The following is a 15,933-nucleotide window of genomic DNA, read 5'->3' on the forward strand; positions in this document are numbered from 1 at the left end:
ATACAGGTTTTCCTAGTTTTTCATAATTTTTGGAGTTACAGAAGTATTCGAACAAATCAGATTCCTACAGACTGTTCTGTTTTTGACAGATTCTGTTTTTCATGTGTTGTTTGCTTATTTTGATGAATCTATGGCTAGTATCGGGGGGTATGAACCATAGGTAAGTTGGAATAAAGTAGGTTTAACACCAATATAAATAAAGAATGAGTTCATTACAGTAACTTGAGGGGGTGATTTGTTTTCTTATACTAACGGAGCTCATGAGATTTTCTGTTGACTTTTGTGTTGTGAAGTTTTCAAGTTTTTGGTAAAGATTTGATGGATTTTGGAATAAGGAGTGGAAAGAGCCTAAGCTTAGGGATGCCCAAGGCACCCCAAGGTAAAATTAAAGGACAACCAAAAGCCTAAGCTTGGGGATGCCCCGGAAGGCATCCCCTCTTTCGTCTTCGTCCATCGGTAACTTTACTTGAGGCTATATTTTTATTCACCACATGCTATGTGTTTTGCTTGGAGCGTCTTGTATGATTTGAGTCTTTGTTTGTTAGTTTACCACAATCATCCTTGCTGTACACACCTTTTGGAGAGACACACATGAATTGGAATTTATTAGAATACTCTTTGTGCTTCACTTATATCTTTCGAGCTAAATAATTTTTGCTCTAGTGCTTCACTTATATCTTTTAGAGCACGGTGGTGGTTTTATTTTATAGAAATTATTGATCTCTCATGCTTTATTATATTATTTTGAGAGTCCTTTAGAACAGCATGGTAATTTGCTTTGGCTATAAAATTGGTCCTAATATGATAGGCATCCAAGATGGGTATAATAAAAACTTTCATAAAAAGTGCATTGAATACTATGAGAAGTTTGATACTTGATGATTGTTTTGAGATATGAAGGTGGTAATATTAGAGTCGTGCTAGTTGAGTAGTTGTGAATTTGAGAAATACTTGTGTTGAAGTTTGCAAGTCCCGTAGCATGCACGTATGGTAAACGTTGTGTGACAAATTTGAAACATGAGGTGTTCTTTGATTGTCATCCTTATGAGTGGCGGTCGGGGATGAGCGATGGTGTTTTCCTACCAATCTATCCCCCTAGGAGCATGCGCGTAGTGCTTGGTTTTTGATGACTTGTAGATTTTTGCAATAAGTATGTGAGTTCTTTATGACTAATGTTGAGTCCATGGATTATACGCACTCTCACCTTTCCATCATTGCTAGCCTCTTCGGTACCGTGCATTGCCCTTTCTCACCTTGATAGTTGGTGCAAAGTTCGCCGGTGCATCCATACCCCGTGATACGATACGCTCTATCACACATAAACCTCCTTATATCTTCCTCAAAACAGCCACCATACCTACCTATTATGGCATTTCCATAGCCATTCGAGATATATTGCCATGCAACTTTCCACCGTTTCATTTAGTGACACGCCTCATCATTGTCATATTGCCTTGCATGATCATGTAGTTGACATCGTATTTGTGGCAAAGCCACCATGCATAATTTTTTCATACATGTCACTCTTGATTCATTGCCTATCCCAGTACACCGCCGGAGGAATTCATATAGAGTCATATTTTGTTCTAGTATCGAGTTGTAATCATTGAGTTGTAAATAAATAGAAGTGTGATGATCATCATTAATAGAGCATTGTCCCAAAAAACAGAAAGGCCAAAAAAGGCCCCAAAAAGGGAGAAAGGAAATAAAAGGGACAATGCTACTATCCTTTTTCCGCACTTGTGCTTCAAAGTAGCACCATGATATTTATAATAAAGAGTCTCTTATTTTGTCACTTTCATATACTAGTGTGAATTTTTCATTATAGAACTTTGCTTGTATATTCCAACAATGGGCTCCCTCAAATGCCCTAGGTCTTCGTGAGCAAGCAAGTTGGATGCACACCCACTTAGTTTCTTTTGTTGAGCTTTCATACATTTATAGCTCTAGTGCATCCGTTGCATGGAAATCCCTACTCCTTGCATTGACATCAATTGATGGGCATCTCCCTAGCCCATTGATTAGCCGCGTCAATATGAGACTTTCTCCTTTTTTGTCTTCTCCACACAACCCCCATCATTATACTCTATTCCACCCATAGTGCTATGTCCATGGCTCACGCTCATGTATTGCGTGAAAGTTGAAAAAAGTTGGAGATTACTAAAGTATGAAACAATTGCTTGGCTTGTCATTGGGATTGTGCTTGATGAGAGCATTCTTGTATGACGAAAATGAAGCATAGCCAAACTATATGATTTTGTAGGGATAAGCTTTCTTTGACATGTTATTTTGAGAAGACATAATTGCTTAGTTAGTATGCTTGAAGTATTATTATTTTTATGTCAATATTAAACTTTTGTCTTGAATCTTTCAGATCTGAACATTCATGCCACAATAAAGAGAATTACTTAGAAAATTATGTTAGGTAGCATTCCACACAAAAAGTTCTGTTTTTATCATTTACCTACTCGAGGACGAGCAGGAATTAAGCTTGGGGATGCTTGATACGTCTCCAACGTATCTATAATTTTTTATTGTTCCATGCTATTATATTATCTGTTTTGGATGTTTAACGGGCTTTATTATGCACTTTTATATTATTTTGGGGACTAACCTATTAACCGAAGGCCCAGTGCAAATTGCTATTTTTTTGCCTATTTCAGTGTTTCACAGAAAAGGAATATCAAACGGAATCCAAGCGGAATGAAACCTTCGCGAGGATTATTTTTGGAACAAACGCAATCCAGGAGACTTGGAGTGGACGTCAAGGAAGCAATGAGGCGGCCACGAGGCAGGGAGGCGCGCCCAGGGGGGTAGGCGCGCCCCCACCCTCGTGGGCCCCTCGTGGCTCCACCGACCTACTTCTTTCGCCTATATATACTCATCTACCCTGAAAACATCTGAGAGCACCACGAAACCCTATTTCCACTGCCGCAACCTTCTGTACCCATGAGATCCTATCTTGGGGCCTTTTCCGGCGCTCCACTGGATGGGGAATCGATCACGGAGGGCTTCTACATCAACACCATAGCCTCTCCGATGATGTGTGAGTTGTTTACTGCTACCTCTTGAGCACTGCGTTGGTTTTCCCTTGAAGAGGAAAGGGTGATGCAGCAAAGTAGCGTAAGTATTTCCCTCAGTTTTTGAGAATAAAGGTATCAATCCAGTAGGAGACTACACGCAAGTCGCCTTGTACCTACACAAACAAATAAGAACCTTGCAACCAACGCGATAAAGGGGTTGTCAATCCCTCCACGGCCACTTGCAAAAGTGAGATCTGATAGAGATAATAAGATAAATATTTTTGGTATTTTTATGATATAGATTGAAAGTAAAGATTGCAAGTAAAATAAATTGGAAACTTATATGATGGAAAATAGACCCGGGGGCCATAGGTTTCACTAGTGGCTTCTCTCAAGATAGCATCTACGGTGGGTGAACAAATTACTGTCGATCAATTGATAGAAAAGCGCATAGTTATGACAATATCTAGGCATGATCATGTATATAGGCATCATGTCCGTGACAAGTAGACCGAAACGATTCTGCATCTACTACTATTACTCCACGCATCGACCGCTATCCAGCATGCATCTAGAGTATTAAGTTCATAAGAACAGAGTAACGCATTAGGCAAGATGGCATGATGTAGAGGGATAAACTCAAGCAATATGATATAAACCCCATCTTTTTATCCTCGATGGCAACAATACAATACCTGCCTTGCTGCCCCTGCTGTCACTGGGAAAGGACACCGCAAGGTTGAGCCCAAAGCTAAGCACTTCTCCCATTGCAAGAAAGATCAATCTAGTAGGCCAAACCAAACTGATAATTCGAAGAGACTTGCAAAGATATCAAATCATACATAAAAGAATTCAGAGGAGATTCAAATATTGTTCATAGATAATCTTGATCATAAACCCACAATTCATCGGATCTCGACAAACACACCGCAAAAAGAATTACATCGAATAGATCTCCAAGAGAATCAAGGAGAACTTTGTATTGAGATCCAAAGAGAGAGAAGAAGCCATCTAGCTAATAACTATGGACCTGAAGGTCTATGGTAAACTACTCACACATCATCGGAGTGGCTATGGTGTTGATGTAGAAGCCCTCTGTGATCGATTCCCCCTCCGGCGGAGCGCCGGAAAAGGCCCCAAGATGGGATCTCACGGGTACAGAAGGTTAAGGCGCTGGAAATAGGGTTTTGTGGTGCTCTCGGATGTTTTCGGGGTATATGAGTATATATAGGCGAAAGAAGTCGGTCAGCGGAGCTACGAGGGTGGGGGCGCCTACCCCCCTAGGAGCGCCTCCCTGCCTCGTGGCTTCCTCGTTGCTTGCTTGACGTCCACTCCAAGTCTCCTGGATTGCGTTTGTTCCAAAAATCACTCTCCCGAAGGTTTCATTCCGTTTGGATTCCGTTTGATATTCCTTCTCTGCGAAACACTGAAATAGGCAAAAAACAGCAATTTGCACTGGGCCTCCGGTTAATAGGTTAGTCCCAAAAATAATATTAAAGTGTATAATAAAGCCCATTAAACATCCAAAACAGATAATATAATAGCATGGAACAATCAAAAATTATAGATACATCGGAGACGTATCAAGCATCCCCAAGCTTAATTCCTGCTCGTCCTCGAGTAGGTAAATGATAAAAACAGAATTTTTGATGTGGAATGGTACCTAACATAATTTTCTAAGTAATCCTCTTATTGTGGCATGAATGTTCAGATCCGAAAGATTCAAGACAAAAGTTTAATATCGACATAAAAATAATAATACTTCAAGCATACTAACTAAGCAATTATGTCTTCTCAAAATAACATGGCCAAAGAAAGTTCATCCCTACAAAATCATATATTTTGGCTATGCTTCATTTCCGTCACACAAAAATGCTCTCATCATGCACAACCCCAATGACAAGCCAAGCAATTGTTTCATACTTTAGTAATCTCAAACTTTTTTCAACTTTCACGCAATACATGAGCGTGAGCCATGGACATAGCACTATGGGTGGAATAGAATATAATGATGGGGGTTGTGTGGAGAAGACAAAAAAGGAAGAAAGTCTCACATTGACGCGGCTAATCAACGGGCTAGGGAGATGCCCATCAATTGATGTCAATGCAAGGAGTAGGGATTGCCATGCAACAGATGCACTAGAGCTATAAATGTATGAAAGCTCAACAAAAGAAACTAAGTGGGTGTGCATCCAACTTGCTTGCTCACGAAGACCTAGGGCATTTGAGGAAGCCCATTGTTGGAATATACAAGCCAAGTTCTATAATGAAAAGTTCCCACTAGTATATGAAAGTGACGAAACAAGAGACTCTCTATCATAAAGATCATGGTGCTACTTTGAAGCACAAGTGTGGAAAAAAGGATAGTAGCATTGTCCCTTTTTATTTCTTTTTTGGGCCTTTCTTCTTTTCTTTTTTTGGCCGTTCTCTTTTTTTTGGGGGGGGGGGGCAATGCTCTATTAATGATGATCATCACACTTCTATTTATTTACATCTCAATGATTACAACTCGATACTTCGAACAAAATATGACTCTACATGAATGCCTCCGGCGGTGTACCGGGATGGGCAATGAATCAAGAGTGACATGTATGATAAATTATGCATGGTGGCTTTGCCACATATACGATGTCAACTACATGATCATGCAAGGCAATATGACAATGATGAAGTGTGTCATAATAAATGAACCAGTGGAAAGTTGCATGGCAATATATCTCAGAATGGCTATGGAAATGCCATAATAGGTAGGTGTGGCTGTTTTGAGGAAGATATAAGAGGGTTTATGTGTGATAGAGCATATAGTATCACGGGTTTGGATGCACCGGCGAAGTTTGCACCAACTCTCAAGGTGAGAAAGGGAAATGCACGGTACCGAAGAGGCTAGCAATGATGGAAAGGTGAGAGTGTGTATAATCCATGGACTCAACATTAGTCATAAAGAACTCACATACTTATTGCAAAAATCTACAAGTCATCAGAAACCAAGCACTACACGCATGCTCCTAGGGGGATAGATTGGTATAAAAAGACCATCGCTCATCCCCGACCGCCGCTCATAAGGATGACAATCAAAGAACACCTCATGTTTCAAATTTGTTACATAACAGTTACCATACGTGCATGCTACGGGACTTGCAAACTTCAACACAAGTATTTCTCAAATTCACAATTACTTAACTAGCACAACTTTAATATTACCATCTTCATATCTCAAAACAATCATCAAGTATCAAACTTCTCATAGTATTCAATGCACTTTTTATGTAAGTTTTTATTATACCCATCTTGGATGCCTATCATATTAGGACTAATTTTATAACCAAAGCAAATTACCATGCTGTTCTAAAGGACTCTCAAAACAATATACGTGAAGCATGAGAGATCAATAATTTCTATAAAATAAAACTACCACCGTGCTCTAAAAGATATAAGTGAAGCACTAGAGCAAAACTATCTAGCTCAAAAGATATAAGTGAAGCACATAGAGTATTCTAATAAATTCCGATTCATGTGTGTTTCTCTCAAAAGTTTTGTACTGCAAGGATGATTGTGGTAACTAAAAAGCAAAGACTCAAATCATACAAGACGCTCCAAGCAAAACACATATCACGTGGTGAATAAAAATATAGCATCAAGTAAAGTTACCGATAGATGAAGACGAAAGAGGGGATGCCTTCCGGGGCATCCCCAAGCTTAGGCTTTTGGTTGTCCTTGAATTTTACCTTGGAGTGCCTTGGGCATCCCCAAGCTTAGGCTCTTTCCACTCCTTATTCCGTAATCCATCAAATCTTTACCCAAAACTTTCAAACTTCACAACACAAAACTCAACAGAAAATCTCATGAGCTCCGTTAGTATAAGAAAACAAATCACCACTTTAAGGTACTGTAATGAACTCATTATTTATTTATATTGGTGTTAAACCTACTGTATTCCAACTTCTCTATGGTTCATACCCCCCGATACTAGCCATAGATTCATCAAAATAAGCAAAGAACACACGAAAAACAGAATCTGTCAAAAACAGAACAGTCTGTAGCAATCAGATTTGTTCGAATACTTCTGGAACTCCAAAAGGTCTAAAAAACTAGGACAACCTGTACAATTTTTATATTGATCTACTGCAAAAAGACTTGGTATTTTATCACGTTCTGGTGAATTTTAATAATTATTTTCGTGAGCGCAAACTTTCTGTCTTTTTCAGCAAGATCAAACAACTATCTCCCAAGAAGATCCTATTGGTTCTACTTGGCACAAACACTAATTAAAACATAAAAACACATCCAAACATAGGCTAGATGAATTATTTATTACTAAATAGAAACTAAAATAAAATTGGGTTGCCTCCCAACAAGCGCTATCGTTTAATGCCCCTAGCTAGGCACAAAGGCAAGAATATATCTAGGTATTATCATCTTTAGTAGGCAATTCTTCAATTGAACACTTATAACCCTTAGGAGTTTCCTTCTTTTTATTAATGATCAAACTCCTAGGCAAGAAATCGAGAAAATCATTTGTAGCAAAAGGTTCCTTAATGATAGCGAAAAAGTTGGGGTGAACACTTATGGATTTGAGATCCGCATTTTCCTTACTAGAAGATTCACCCTTATTTTTAGGAACATACATAAATTTGGCAACTTTGGTAGTTGGAGGATTTGAAGTATTTCTCACGGCGGAAAAAGCAGAACCTAAGTTGGTAATGATATCCTCAAGTTTATCAATTCTTGTGGAATCTTGATCTATCTTTTCGTTAACTATGGGTTCTTTTTCTTTAAAAAATTTCAGAGTAACTCCTACCTTAGATCCATATTGGGTAATCTGGTTGTGGATCTTTTTATCCAAATTCTCAATCAACTCTACAGTGGCAACTTTATTTTCAATAATTTCAAGCCTTTGCATCACATGTTCCAAAGTTAAAATAGTTTCATTAACCAAAAGAGGTGGTGGGCCAAACAAATCTATCATAGCATTATAAGAATCAAAAGTATGGCTACCCAAGAAATTCCCTCCGGTAATGGTATCAAGAATATATCTATTCCAAGGGGTGATGCCTACATAAAAATTGCGAATAAGAACGGAAGTAGATTGCTTCCTAGTAGATCTATTCTGAGCATTGCAAATTCTATGCCAAGCATCTTTTAGATTTTCTCCCTCCCTTTGTTTAAAATTAAGAACTTCATGATCGGGATTAGTAACAATGATAGAAGGACTAGCCATGACAGCAAAGCAAACGATCTAACGCACGGACACACAAGAAGCAAGCGGAAAGAGACAAACGGAAAAAAGAAGGCGAATAAAACGGCAAAGGTGAAGTGGGGGAGAGGAAAACGAGAGGCAAATGGAAAATAATGTAATGAGAGGGATAAGAGTTTGTGATGGGTACTTGATGTGTCTTGACTTGTGCGTAGACTCCCCGACAACGGCACCAGAAATCGCACATTGGCGGGAGATCAAATCTTGACTTGACTTGGTGTAAGCCTCCCCGGCAACGACGCCAGAAATCCTTCTTGCTACCTCTTGAGCACTGCGTTGGGTTTCCCTTGAAGAGGAAAGGGTGATGCGGCAAAGTAGCGTAAGTATTTCCCTCAGTTTTTGAGAATAAAGGTATCAATCCAGTAGGAGACTACACGCAAGTCGCCTTGTACCTACACAAACAAATAAGAACCTTGCAACCAACGCGATAAAGGGGTTGTCAATCCCTTCACGGCCACTTGCAAAAGTGAGATCTGATAGAGATAATAAGATAAATATTTTTGGTATTTTTATGATATAGATTGAAAGTAAAGATTGCAAGTAAAATAGATTGGAAACTTATATGATGGAAAATAGAGCCGGGGGCCATAGGTTTCACTAGTGGCTTCTCTCAAGATAGCATGTACGGTGGGTGAACAAATTACTGTCGAGCAATTGATAGAAAAGTGCATAGTTATGAGAATATCTAGGCATGATCATGTATATAGGCGTCACGTCCGTGACAAGTAGACCGAAATGATTCTGCATCTACTACTATTACTCCACACATCGACCTCTATCCAGCATGCATCTAGAGTATTAAGTTCATAAGGACAGAGTAACGCATTAGGAAAGATGACATGATGTAGAGGGATAAACTCAAGCAATATGATATAAACCCCATCTTTTATCGTCGATGGCAACAATACAATACGTGCCTTGCTGCCCTTGCTGTCACTGGGAAAGGACACCGCAAGATTGAACCCAAAGCTAAGCACTTCTCCCATTGCAAGGAAGATCAATCTAGTAGGCCAAACCAAACTGATAATTCAAAGAGACTTGCAAAGATATCAAGTCATACATAAAATAATTCAGAGGAGATTCAAATATTGTTCATAGATAATCTTGATCATAAACCCACAATCCATCGGATCTCGACAAACACACCGCAAAAAGAATTACATCGAATAGATCTCCAAGAGAATCAAGGAGAACTTATTGAGATCCAAAGAGAGAGAAGAAGCCATCTAGCTAATAACTATGGACCCGAAGGTCTGTGGTACACTACTCACACATCATCGGAGAGGCTATGGTGTTGATGTAGAAGCCCTCCGTGATCAATTCCCCCTCCGGCGGAGCGCCGGAAAAGGCCCCAAGATGGGATCTCACGAGTACAGAAGGTTGCGATGGTGGAAATAGGGTTTCGTGGTGCTCTCGGATGTTTTCAGGGTATATGAGTATATATAGGCGAAAGAAGTCAGTTAGGGGAGCCACGAGGGGCCCACGAGGGTGGGGCGCGCCTCCCTGCCTCGTGGCTTCCTCGTTGCTTGCTTGACATCCACTCCAAGTCTCCTGGATTGCGTTTGTTCCAAAAATCACTCTCCCGAAGGTTTCGTTCCGTTTGATATTCCTTTTCTGCGAAACACTGAAATAGGCAAAAAAACAGCAATTTGCACTGGGCCTCCGGTTAATAGGTTAGTCCCAAAACTAATACAAAAGTGTATAATAAAGCCCATTAAACATCCAAAACAGATAATATAATAGCATGGAACAATAAAAAATTATAGATACGTTGGAGACATATCATTTACCACAGACCTTCGGGTCCATAGTTATTAGCTAGATGGCTTCTTCTCTCTCTTTGGATCTCTACAAAGTTCTCCTCGATCTTCTTGGAGATCTATTTGATGTAATTCCTTTTGCGGTGTGTTTGTCGAGATCCAATGAATTGTGGGTTTATGGTCAAGATTATCTATGAACAATATTTGATTCTTCTCTGAATTCTTATATGCATGATTTAATATCTTTGCAAGTCTCTTCGAATTATCAGTTTGGTTTGGCCTACTAGATTGATCTTTCTTGCCATGGGAGAAGTGCTTAGCTTTGGGTTCAATCTTGTGGGTCCTTTCCCAGTGACAGCAGGGGCAGCAAGGCACGCATTGAATTGTATTGTTGCCATCGAGGATAAAAAGATGGGGTTTATAACATATTGCTTGAGTTTATCCCTCTACATCATGTCATCTTGCCTAATGCGTTACTCTGTTCTTATGAACTTAATACTCTAGATGCATGCTGGATAGCGGTCGATGTGTGGAGTAATAGTAGTAGATGCAGAATTGTTTGGGTCTACTTGTCACGGACGTGATGCCTATATACATGATCATGCCTAGATATTCTCATAACTATGCGTTTTTCTATCAATTGCTCGACAGTAATTTGTTCACCCACCGTAGATGCTATCTTGAGAGAAGCCACTAGTGAAACCTATGGCCCCGAGTCTATCTTCCATCATATTAATCCTTCGTCAACTAGCTATTTCTTTCTCCATTTATTTTTGCAATCTTCACTTTTCAATCTATACAACAAAAATACCAAAAATATTTATCTTATTATCCCTATCAGATCTCACTTTTGCAAGTGGCCGTGAAGGGATTGACAACCCCTTTATCGCGTTGGTTGCAAGGTTCTTGATTGTTGGTGCAGGTACGAGGGACTTGCGTGTAGTCTCCTACTGGATTGATACCTTGGTTCTCAAAAACTGAGGGAAATACTTACGCTACTTTGCTGCATCACCCTTTCCTCTTCAAGGGAAAACCAACGCATGCTCAAGAGGTAGCAGCAAGTACTCCCACAGATACAATTAGAACTGGGTTTGCTCTTAATTAAGCAGCTCACTAGATAACTTTTAAGGATTTTCCCCAAATCAAAATAATAACCTTGAAGTTCAGATCTTCTACTGAAAGTCCTTTTCTATCTATGAACATCAGGAGACAATGATATGTCTCCGTCGTATCTACTTTTCCAAACACTTTAGGGGATCACAACAGTTTTCGAGGGTAGAGTATTCAACCCAAATTTATTGATTCGACACAAGGGGAGCCAAAGAATATTCTCAAGTATTAGCAGCTGAGTTGTCAATTCAACCAGACCTAGATAACTTAGTATCTGCAGCAAAGTATTTAGTAGCAAAGTAGTATGGAAGTAACGGTAACGGTGGCAAAAGTAACATTGATAGGTTTGTAGTGATTGTAACAGCAGCAACGGAAAAGTAAATAAGCGAAGAACAATATGTGAAAAGCTCGTAGGCATTGGATCGGTGATGGAGAATTTTGCCGGATGCGATTCCTCATGCAATAGTTATAACATACGGTGACACAGAACTAGCTCCAATTCATCAATGTAATGTAGGCATGTATTCCGAATATAGTCATACGTGCTTATGGAAAAGAACTTGCATGACATCTTTTGTCCTACCCTCCCGTGGCAGCGGGGTCCTATTGGAAACTAAGGGATATTAAGGCCTCCTTTTAATAGAGTACCGGACCAAAGCATTAACACTTAGTGAATACATGAACTCCTCAAACTACGGTCATCACCGGTAGTGCTCCCGATTATTGTCACTTCGAGGTTAATGGATCATAACACATAATAGGTGACTATAGACTTGCAAGATAGGATCAAGAACTCACATATATTCATGGAAACATAATAGGTTCAGATCTGAAATCATGGCACTCGGGCCGTAGTGACAAGCATTAAGCATAGCAAAGTCATAGCAACATCAATCTCAGAACATAGTGGATACTAGGGATCAAATCCTAACAAAACTAACTCGATTACATGGTAAATCTCATCCAACCCATCACCGTCCAGCAAGCCTACGGTGGAATTACTCACGCACGGCGGTGAGCATCATGAAATTGGTGATGGAGGATGGTTGATGATGACGATGGCGACGGATTCCCCTCTCCGGAGCCCCGAACGGACTCCAGATCAACCCTCCCGAGAGATATTCGGGCTTGGCAGCGGCTCTGTGTCGTAAAACGTGATGAATCCTTCTCTCTGATTTTTTTCTCCCCGAACACGAATATATAGAGTTGGAGTTGAGGTCGGTGGAGCACCAAGGGGCCCACAAGGCAGGGGGGCGCGCCCCCCACCCTCGCGGACAGGGTGTGGGCCCCCTGGCCTTGATTCTTTCGCCAGTATTTATTATTAATTCCAAAAATAATCTCCGTTGATTTTCAGGTCATTCCAAGAAATTTTATTGCTGCACAAAAATAACACCATGGCAATTCTGCTAAAAACATCGTCAGTGCGGGTTAGTTCCGTTCAAATCATGCAAGTTAGAGTCCAAAACAAGGGCTACTTGTGGGTTATCAAGACTATTTTCTGGCGCTATTGCCGGGGAGCATAGCTCTATTCTTTGAGTCAGTTGGGATTTATATCTGCTGGTCACTATGAGGAACTTGAAAGACGAAAGAACCAAGATTTTTCCCTCAACTATGAGGGGAGGTAAGGAACTGCTATCTAGCTCTGCACTTGATTCACCTTCTATTTTGAGTAAGATTGCGACACCTAAACCTGTTTCTGCTATTAATTATGATATGTCGCATGTTATTGATGATGCCACTTCTGCTATGCATGATACTTATGATGAAACTACTTATATGCTTGATACTACTGTGCCACTAGGTGAATTTCTTGATGAACAACTTGCTAGGGCTAGAGAGAATGAAATTATTGAAACTGATAATATTGATGAGAGTGATGATGAAGATTCTCCCCCTAGATATGAATTGCCTGTTGTGCCTGAGGGTTATGTTATGGATGAAGAAACTGCTAGAGACTTTCTTGCTTGCAATGATAGGAGTGATCTTAAGAAATTATTAGCTAAGCTGAAAGAAAAATCTGTGAATGCTAGAATGAAATATGACCCTGCTTTTGCTACTTCACCTATCTTTGTTACTGATAAGGATTATGATTTCTCTGTTGATACTGAGATAATTACTTTGGTTGAATCTGATCCTTTTTATTGCTATGAATCTGAAACTGTTGTGGCACATCTTACTAAGTTAAATGATATAGCCACCCTGTTCACTAATGATGAGAAAACTCGCTACTACTATATCCTTAAATTATTTCCGTTCTCATTAAAGGGTGATGCTAAAATATGGTTTAATTCTCTTGATCCTGGTTGTGTGCGTAGTCCCCAGGATATGATTTATTAATTCTCTGCTAAATATTTCCCCACTCATAAGAAACAAGCTGCTTTAAGGGAAATATATAATTTTGTGCAAATTGAAGAAGAGAGTCTCCCACAAGCTTGGGGGAGGCTTCTCCAATTACTTAATGCTTTGCATGATCATCCTCTCAAGAAAAATGAAATACTTGATATCTTTTATAATGGACTAACCGATGCTTCCAGAGAACACCTGGATAGTTGTGCTCGTTGTGTTTTCAGGGAAAGAACAGTTGATCAAGCTGAATTGCTATTGAATAATATGTTGACTAATGAACATAATTGGACACTTCCTGAACCAACTCCTAAGCCAACTCCAAACAAAAGGGGTATTCTATTTCTCAGTCCTGAAGATATGCAAGAGGCAAAGAAATCTATGAAAGAAAAGGGTATTAAAGCTGAAAATGTTAAGAATTTACCTCCTATTGAAGAAATACATGGTCTTAATTTGCCGCCTGTTGAACAAATACATGGTCTTGATAACCCGACACAGGTAGTAAAGGTAAATTCTCTTTATAGATTTGATGAAGGTAATATTCCTCGTTATAAGTCTGCTAGCCTATGCTTTGATGAGTTTGATCATTTTATTGTCAAACAAGAAAACTTCAATGCTTATGTTGGTAGAAAATTGAAACACAATACTGATATGCTTGAACACTTGAGTGATTATATGTCTAGAGTTAAAGGTGAACTTAAACTCATTAGTAAACATGCTTCTATGGTTACGACTCAAGTAGAACAAGTGCTTAAAGCTCAGAATGATTTGCTCAATGAATTAAATAATAAGAAAAATGACTTTGCTGTTAGAGTTATGACTAGAGGGGGTAAAATAACTCAGGAACCTTTGTATCCTGAGGGTCATCCTAAGAGAATTGAGCAAGATTCTCAGGGAACTAATGTTGATGCACCTAGTCCTTCTAAGAAGAAGAAAAAGAAAAATGATAGGACTTTGCATGCTTCTAGTGAATCTGTTGTAGACACACCTGAGAATCCCAATGATATTTCTATCTCTGATGATGAAACACAATCTGGTGATGAACATGAACCTAGAGATAATATTAATGATGATGTTCATGTTGATGCTCAACCTAGTAATAACAATGATGTAGAAATTGAACCCGCTGTTAATCTTGATAACCCACAATCAAAGAATCAACATTATGATAAGAGAGACTTCGTTGCTAGGAAGCACGGTAAAGAAAGAGAACCATGGGTTCAGAAATCCATGCCTTTTCCTCCCAAACCATCCAAGAAAAAGGATGATGAGGATTTTGAGCGCTTTGCTAAAATGATTAGACCTATCTTTTTGCGTATGTGTTTTACTGATATGCTTAAAATGAATCCTTATGCTAAGTATATGAAAGAAATTGTTACAAATAAGAGAAAGATGCCGGAAGCTAAAATTTCCACCATGCTTGCTAATTACACTTTTAAAGGTGGAATACCACAGAAACTTGGAGATCCAGGAGTACCAACTATACCATGCTCCATTAAAAGAAACTATGTTAGAACTGCTTTATGTGATCTTGGAGCCGGTGTTAGTGCTATGCCTCTCTCTTTATATCGTAGACTTGATTTTAATAAGTTGACACCTACTGAAATATCTTTGCAGATGGCTGATAAATCAACTGCTATACCTGTCGGTATTTGTGAGGATGTGCCTGTTGTGGTTGCAAATGTTACTATTTTAATGGACTTTGTTATTCTTGATATTCCCGAGGACGATAGTATGTCAATTATCCTTGGTAGACCCTTTTTGAATACTGCAGGGGCTGTTATTGATTGCAATAAAGGCAATGTCACTTTTCATGTTAATGGAAATGAGCATACGGTACACTTTCCGAGGAAACAACCTCAAGTCCACAGTATCAATTCTATTGGAAAAATCCCATCGATTACTATTGGAGGTTTTGAATTTCCTCTTCTTACTGTCAAAAAGAGATATGATATTCTTATTGTTGGGGATGTGCATATCCCCGTTGAGGTAACATAGTGTTATTCGAAATTTCTCCGGTTCCATGTTATTCGGAATGAGTTTGTTAACAAGACTTGATCAACCTTGTTAGTGGATTCCTTTTGATGAGCATGAGATGGATGAAGTTAGAAAGCACAACCTTCTGTACCCTCCTTTTACTTTCTGTTATTTAGATTAAATAAAGCAAAAATAGTATATTCTGTCAGTTTTCTGAATTATCCGTGCAATAAAAAATACCCCGAAAATAAAAGTTCTCCAAATGCCCCGAAAATGAAATATGATTTTTCTGAAATATTTGAGAATATCTGGCACTGAGAACACTCAAGGGGAGCAAGCACCTGGCCACGAGGGTCCAGGGCGCGCCCACCCCCCTGGGCGTGCCCCCTGCCTCGTGGGCCCATGGTGGCTCCCCTCCACTTATTCCAGCCACCACACACTCCTTCTTCCTCCCAAAAAATTCACC

This window comes from Aegilops tauschii, chromosome 6 (genome assembly GCF_002575655.3).
Source record: "Aegilops tauschii subsp. strangulata cultivar AL8/78 chromosome 6, Aet v6.0, whole genome shotgun sequence".
Taxonomy (NCBI): Eukaryota; Viridiplantae; Streptophyta; class Magnoliopsida; order Poales; family Poaceae; genus Aegilops; species Aegilops tauschii.